Genomic DNA, 7161 nt, shown 5'->3' on the forward strand with positions numbered 1-7161 from the left:
ATTCCTGGGAATTGAACCTGGGTCCTCTGCAAGAACAAGTGATCTTAACCACTGACCTATTTCTCCAGCCCAATAAATAAATCTTTAAAAAACAGTAAGAAGTTAAGAATGAGAGAGGAAGATACTTGACATCAAACTAAGGCCGCCACACTCACAGCACAAGAACACATACATACACCACACACAAGCCCACACGTACACATAAAACAAACACAAAATAAAAACAAAAATTTGTCTCAGCCAGGTGGTGCTGGCACACACCTTTAATCCCAGCACTTGAGAGGCAGAAGCAGGTGGATCTCTGAGTTCGAGGCCAGCCTGGTCTGCATAGTAAGTTCCAAGACAGACAAGGGTATACAGAGAAACCTGCCTTGAAAAACAAAAGCAAAAAATATTTGTTTCTGATACCCAACTAGGATTTATTTCCAGAATATAAGATTGGTTCAACAAACAGAATATAATTAATATAACATACCACATTAACAGAAGAGAGCTGGGGATACAACTCAGCAGAGTGCCTGCCTAGTATGTATGAAACCCTGAATTCAAAACCCACCACCATCACATAAAATCCCATGTATTAACAAGCACCTGCGATGTCAGTTCTTGAGATAAAGGCAGGAAGATCATAAGTCCGAGGTCACCCTCTATTGTACAGCAATCTCAAGACTATCCTGGACTCTATGTGACTCTGTCTCAAAATAACAAAAAATAAGATTAAGGAAAAAATTATGGGTGATGCTGACTAGTCTAAAGAGCGAATTTCAGATCAGTCAGAGCTACACAGTGAAACCCTGCCTCAAAAAACAAAAGATTAATTAAGTACAAATAATAAGTGATTGTGAAGTACGATATCCTAAATGGGGCATCTCAACAGCACTGCAGCCCAGTACCCAGAGAACGTTGAGGAAGAACGACTGGAAAAACTCTAAGAGCCAGAGGCTGAGGAAGACTGTGGTAAACAGGGTCTTTTGGACATGGCATGAACACTGTACTCATGAACTCACTGCTGTGGCCGACTGTGTAAGATCTGTATGAGATCAAGCCAGTCAACACTCCACCAACAGGGAAGGGTGCCACAGGCCACACCACTAGCCGCTGAGCTACCGACAGTTGATGGCTGCTTGGGTAAGAGGAGTAGTTTTCATTGAGGATGTGACCCATGGTCCATTTCATTGCCCATGCTCCAGAGGACGGGCCTACACACGAGCAAGCACCTGACTTAGTTACATAAAAAAGAGAGAACATGAAGTTGGGAAGATGATGTGGGAAGAAGTCTAGGAGAAGTTGGAGGGAAAGAGGACAGAGAGGATCTAAATTCATTGCATACTTGTATGAAGTCACCAAAGAACAAACAAAAATCACAATGATCATCTCAACTAGTATTAAAAAACTGTGTCAAGCCAGGCAGTGATGGCGCACACCTTTAACCCCAGCACTCAAGAGAGAGAGGCAGGTGGATTTCTGTAACTCCGAGGCCAGACTGGTCTACAAAGCTAGTTCCAGGACAGCCAGAGTTGCCTCAAGAGGAAAAAAAAAGGTCAAAATCAATACTCTCTTGATTAAAAACTAACTAGAAACAGAAGGAAACTTCCTCAACACACACATAAAAGCTACATATGAAAAATGCACAGCTGCCCAGCCTGGTGGCGCACATCTTTAATCCCTGCGGACGCAGGCAGGTCTCTGAGTTCAGGGTCAGTCTGGTCTACACAGGGAGTTCCAGGACACACATAGTGAGACCCTGTCTCAAAAAAAAAAGTCATATCCAGCAGGTGAATGAAACAAAGACTTGAAGCTTTTCCCAAAATCAAAACAAGGATGCCCATTTTTGCCACTTTTATGTTATATCATACTGAAGGTACCAACCAAAACAATGGGAAAATTCTTCTCCCCCTCCTCACCCACTCTTCTCCTTAGGTATCTGAAGTCAAAAGGCAAAAATTAGTTCTATTCCACATGACATGACTTTGAAATACAATCATATTTCCTTGCATATGTGTGTATATAATATATGAATATGTACATGAGTATTGAGGTGCTGCAAATGAGTTCATAGGGAGCACTCTGTGTGGAAAACCAGGTCAATATCAGGTATATTCTTGTCTTTAATTTGTTTCGTTTTGCCGGGCGGTGGTGGCGCACGCCTTTAATCCCAGCACTCGGGAGGCAGAGGCAGGAGGATCTCTGTGAGTTCGAGACCAGCCTGGTCTACAGAGCTAGTTCCAGGACAGGCTCCAAAACCACAGAGAAACCCTGTCTCGAAAAAGCAAAAAAAATAAATAAATAAATAAATAAATAAAAATAAATAAAAAAATAATTTGTTTCGTTTTGTTTTGTTTGTTTTTCAAGAAAGGGTTTCTCTGTGTAACAGCTCTGGCTGTCCTGGAACTGGATTTGTAGAGCAGGCTGGCCGTTTCTTTTTCCTTCTTTTTTTTTTTTTCCAAAGATTTTTGCTTCTTTGGTATGGTGGTAGAGGCCTTTAATTCCAGCTCTCAGGAGGTAAAAACAGGCAGATCCTTGAATTCAAGATCAGTCTGGCATACAGAATGAGTTCAAGAACAACTAGGGATACACAGAGAAACCCTATAACAAAAATCAAAACAAAATGTTGTTTCTTTACACAACTGTCAATACACAGGGGAGGGTACACATGAATTCAGTGACTGTGGAATCTAGAAGAGTGCACTGGATCCCCTGGAGCTGGAGTTATAGGCAGTTATGAGCTACTAGGTGGGTGCAGTAACCAAACTCAGGTGCTCTATAAGAACATAGAACATCTAGAAAATGGGAGAAAGTATCGGCAAATTGTTTATCTGACAAAGAATTAACATCTAAAGTATATTAAGAAGTTTTATAACCCAACAAAAGAACTCAGCACAATTTAAAAACACACAAAGCGGGCAGGAGAGCTCTCCAGTCGTTACAAGTGTGCACTGCTTCTGCCGGGACTCACCTCAGATGCTTCACAAACACCTGTGACTCCAACTCCAGCTTTTAGATTCCTTGAGCCTCTGCACTCATGAGAACAGACCCACACACAGACACAAACATCTACATGTAATTAAAAATAACATAAGTCTAGAAGGTGGAGACATGGCTCAGCAGTTAAGAGCACTGACTACTCTTCTAAAAACCACAGTTTGTTTCCAATAACTCACATGGCAACTCACATCCAGCTCCAAAGGTTCTGACACACCTCTGCCTCCTTGGACACTGCATGTATGTGGCGCACAAACAAACATACAGACAAAATACCCATCCGTATACATAAAAATAAATAAATCTAAAAATGTGCAAAGAGCTTAAATATCATTTATGAGAAATAGCACAAATGACCTACGGATCATTTAAAGTATAAGAAAGGATTTGGGCAGGTCATATATGAATTTTATGCTATTTTATAGAAAAACTGTCAAAAACCTACAGATTTTAGTGCCTAATGGGGATCCTGAACTCAATCCTCTATAAATCCTGAGGGACAACTGTATATCCAAGTGGGCATGCAGAAAATATATAAGGAGCTAAAAGCAAGAATTCAAAGATATATCTGTATAATGGTATTACTAAATATTCTCAGTCTTCTGATGATGATTAATTGTGCACCATGTCCCTAACATCATCATTCCCAATAACCAAAATGCAGAAATAGCTCCAATGTTCATTAAAAGATGAATAGATTTCTCTTAAAATGTGGATCTTTAGCATTGCCTTTAATCCCAGCACTTGGGGAAACAGGCAGGTTCAAATCCAGGCTGGTCTGTGATTTCCAGGACAGCCCAGGCTATGCAGAGAAACCCTGTCTTGAAAAAAAAAATGTGAATATACATACAAAGTAATGTAATTCAATCTGAAAAAAGAATGAGACATAATAAACAATACATGATGAACCCTGAAAACAAGGTGAAAGGAAACAGAGAAATACATGAGGCTGGAGATATGGCCAGCAGTGAAAGGCCTTGTTCCCGCAGAGGGTCAGGGCTTGGTTTCCAGCACCCACACAGTTGTTCCCAACCATCCCTAACTCCAGTTTCAGGGATACTGACACCCTCTTCTGACCTCTGGAGACACCAGGCATAAATATGGTACACATACACACGCAATTAAAACACTCATATATATAAAATAAAAATCTAAATGTATACTTTACACTTCCTTCAGATGACAGAAATTATCATAAGCAAGCTCACAGAGAGTGGAACACAGTTTGCCAGGACTGGAAGACAGGAAAATGAAGGGACTGTTTAGTGGGGACAGTTTCTGTGTAGAATTATATAAAAATTCTGGAAATGGATAGTAATTACAGCTATACAGTATTGTGAGTATATTTAATATTCCCAACTACTACATTAATCACTAAAATTGTAAATTTTGTTATGTATCATTTTCCACAAATTAAACATTTTTAAAAATGAGAAAAGTATAGCAAGTAGAGCGGCGATGATGATGAAACGAGAGCCCTGTCTTACTGCGATCTGCCAGCTCAGATGCAGCTCCGCGACAGGGGCTGCTTCCCGCCACTCACATCACCTCCTGTTATCTCCCATTTCCCAGCGAACAGGGAGACTGTGAAGTCAGTGGGTGCAGCAACAGGAAAACACAACTGTGGTCAGTCACACACGTCTGCACACAAGCTTAACCCCCAGCTGGCTAGTGACCTTGCCTGAAACTCACCCAGAAAAGAGCTAACACTATCATGCCATCTGTTCACATGGGACTTGAGAAGCTAACACAGGAGCCCCGAGCACAGTGCCCAACAGCACAAGCACTCAAAAAACTCAATAGTCCCCAGAAGTATCACTTTAGGTGGCAAAAGTCACCTGATCTTGTTTCTTCAGCAAACTCAGGATGGTAGTAAGTTACAGGGGCAGGAGCTCATGTGGCCGTCTGGAGACGTGGTTTGAAGGCCTGATCCTCCATGTACAAGCTGGAAGCAACTGGCTCAGTGGGAGAGATAGCAGAAACCACACGTACCAGACATGTCAGAGCCAACAAATGGATAACGCAGCGTGAGCAAACAGCACATGATCCCAAGTCTCCTAGGCTCCCTGAGACACATTCATCTGAAGTGATCCTGAACTGTGGGCACCCTAAAGTTTACCACCCACATTAAATACATATGTACAGCAGTCACGGTTTTTTTCCCAACTGGACTGTGAAGCAGCTTACATATGACGTCAGGCAAATCACAATTTTTATGGTTCTGTGTTCTAGCCACAAACTAAGAATAAAGTTTTTGACCCGCTTCAGGACAGTAATCTAAATTGGTGGTGGGGATTCCCAAGCCAGTGGTTCTACAGCGCATAGAACCCTCTGGAGAGGTACTTTTTCTTCCTGTTTTCTTTTGCCACAGTAGCAAAAGAGAGAGTATTCAACAACAAATGAGTTCCAAGTAAGTCCAGTTCTTCCATCTCAACTTAGACTGATGAGCAGGAGCAGTGGCACACACATCTGCTATCCCACATACTCAGGAAACTGAGGCAGGAGGATGAAACGTGGTCAGACTGGGCAACGAAGCCCAACTCAAAATAAAGAGCCACAGGTGTTGCTCAGTGGTAGACCAATGCCCTAGTCCCACATCCCAAATAACGAAATAACAACTATAGAAATAACGTTTATACTTGTAATATGCTTTTGGTCATTTCCTAAAGACTGCGTGCCAAAGCAGAAACGCTGCAAATATATAAAGAGCGCTTTAGATCTGAGATACAACAATACAGACTTAAAAAGATACAATCTTCAATTAAGCATCACTCAGCATGCACCTAAAACGTATTCAGCACTAACTAGACACACTTGATCCTGACTCTCTAATAAAAGCTTCAATCTGTAGCAAACAACACCCTGAGATGGCAGCACACCGCATAAGCGAACTCTACAAACGCACACGAAGATAACATCATTAAAGACTGTTTCTATGTCGACTTTACAAAAATTATTGCAAGATCACAGTTCTGTCACCATAAAAGATGAAAAAAAACAAAAACGAGCAGAACTAGCGAAGATTCCTGCCAGAACCGCCCCCCCACACCCACCCGGGGGGCTCATTGCCCTCTTCATTGCCTCCATCTGCACAACTTTCTGTGATGCAGCGTAGACCCAGAGCTCCCTGCAGCTATCGCTATCGCATTATAACCCTGATGCAACAAACCCACCTGGAAGTAAACACCAGCAACACGAGAGAGCAAAGTTTAAGTTTAAGCAATACAGAAAACCAGAAACCGAGCACGCCCAGCGAAGACGCTACACGCTGCCTCGCTATCGGATCTTCGCAGAGGCAGGACCGAGTCACAGGGGCTATCGAGCTCGCACTCTGGAAACCCCAGACAACCCAAAGCAGGTTCCTGAGACCCAGTGCGACCCGGGCACCTCGGCCCGGGCGGGGGCGCGGTCGGGAAGAGGACGCAGGACGACCGTCCGGCCCCAGCGCTAGCCTGCGGTCTCCGGAGCCGCCCTCGGGCTGCTGGACAGCGCCCACGCCCGCGCGTCCCTGCCCGGGCTCGCCCCCATCCCGGAACTCCCGGGCACGAGCGGCGCGAGGCCTCAGCCGGGGCCCTGCCGCGCCGTGGAGCCGCGCGCTGAGGTACCTGTGGCGGCGAGGCAGCTCCCGAGCAGCGGCGGCAGAGCGGCGGAGCGCGGCCTGCGCGCTCCTGGCCCACGGTCCGGTGTTTGGAGCCCGCCCTCTCCCTCCCGGCCGCCAGGCGCCCGCGCAGCTCCCCGCCCCTTCACCTCTCAACTCCTACCTTTCCCCTCCCGCTCCGCCGCCCTCCACACGTGCTCCCCTCGGCGTGCGCATGCGTAATCTGGCTCTGCCAGCGGCTCGGGGTCGCCCCCTGGCGGTCCCCTGCCACAAAACCGCGGGAGGAAGACCTGCAGCTTCCCCGGGACCTGGAAATGGAAAAGGGTGGCAAGTGTCCCTTAGGAATTTTGACCGCATGCCCCCGGAAAGTTACCAAGCACACGCAGGAGAGGCTCATGGTATATGCTTTATAGAGGATTAGAAGCGGGGCAGGGCGTGTGGTTCAGTGATAGAGCAATTGACTCGGACCCTGGAGACCCTGGTTTTGACCCACAGCATCATCAAAAAGAAAACAAACAAACAGGGAATTAGAAAGAACTGAATTGGGTAGCAAATGCATGGAGTTGATGAACTGATACAGG

At 45.0% G+C, this 7161-nt stretch overlaps 1 protein-coding gene across 4 annotated transcripts in view; it reads right to left on the bottom strand.

Moving 5' to 3' along the window:
* Nucleotides 1–6719, bottom strand: part of Scap (SREBF chaperone) — a 73174-nt gene extending 66455 nt beyond the window's left edge. For 2 of the 4 annotated variants that reach the window (XM_075964438.1, XM_075964436.1), the window contains exon 1: nucleotides 6588–6719. The gene's annotated coding sequence lies outside the window, so the exon portion shown is untranslated. Of the gene's footprint in view, nucleotides 1–6155; nucleotides 6473–6587 lie in introns of those variants that run through there. The other 2 variants (XM_075964440.1, XM_075964437.1) reach the window with 2 other exon arrangements.
* Between the last annotated feature and the right edge of the window lie 442 nt (nucleotides 6720–7161).

The sequence above is a fragment of the Microtus pennsylvanicus genome, chromosome 3 (assembly GCF_037038515.1).
Source record: "Microtus pennsylvanicus isolate mMicPen1 chromosome 3, mMicPen1.hap1, whole genome shotgun sequence".
Taxonomy (NCBI): Eukaryota; Metazoa; Chordata; class Mammalia; order Rodentia; family Cricetidae; genus Microtus; species Microtus pennsylvanicus.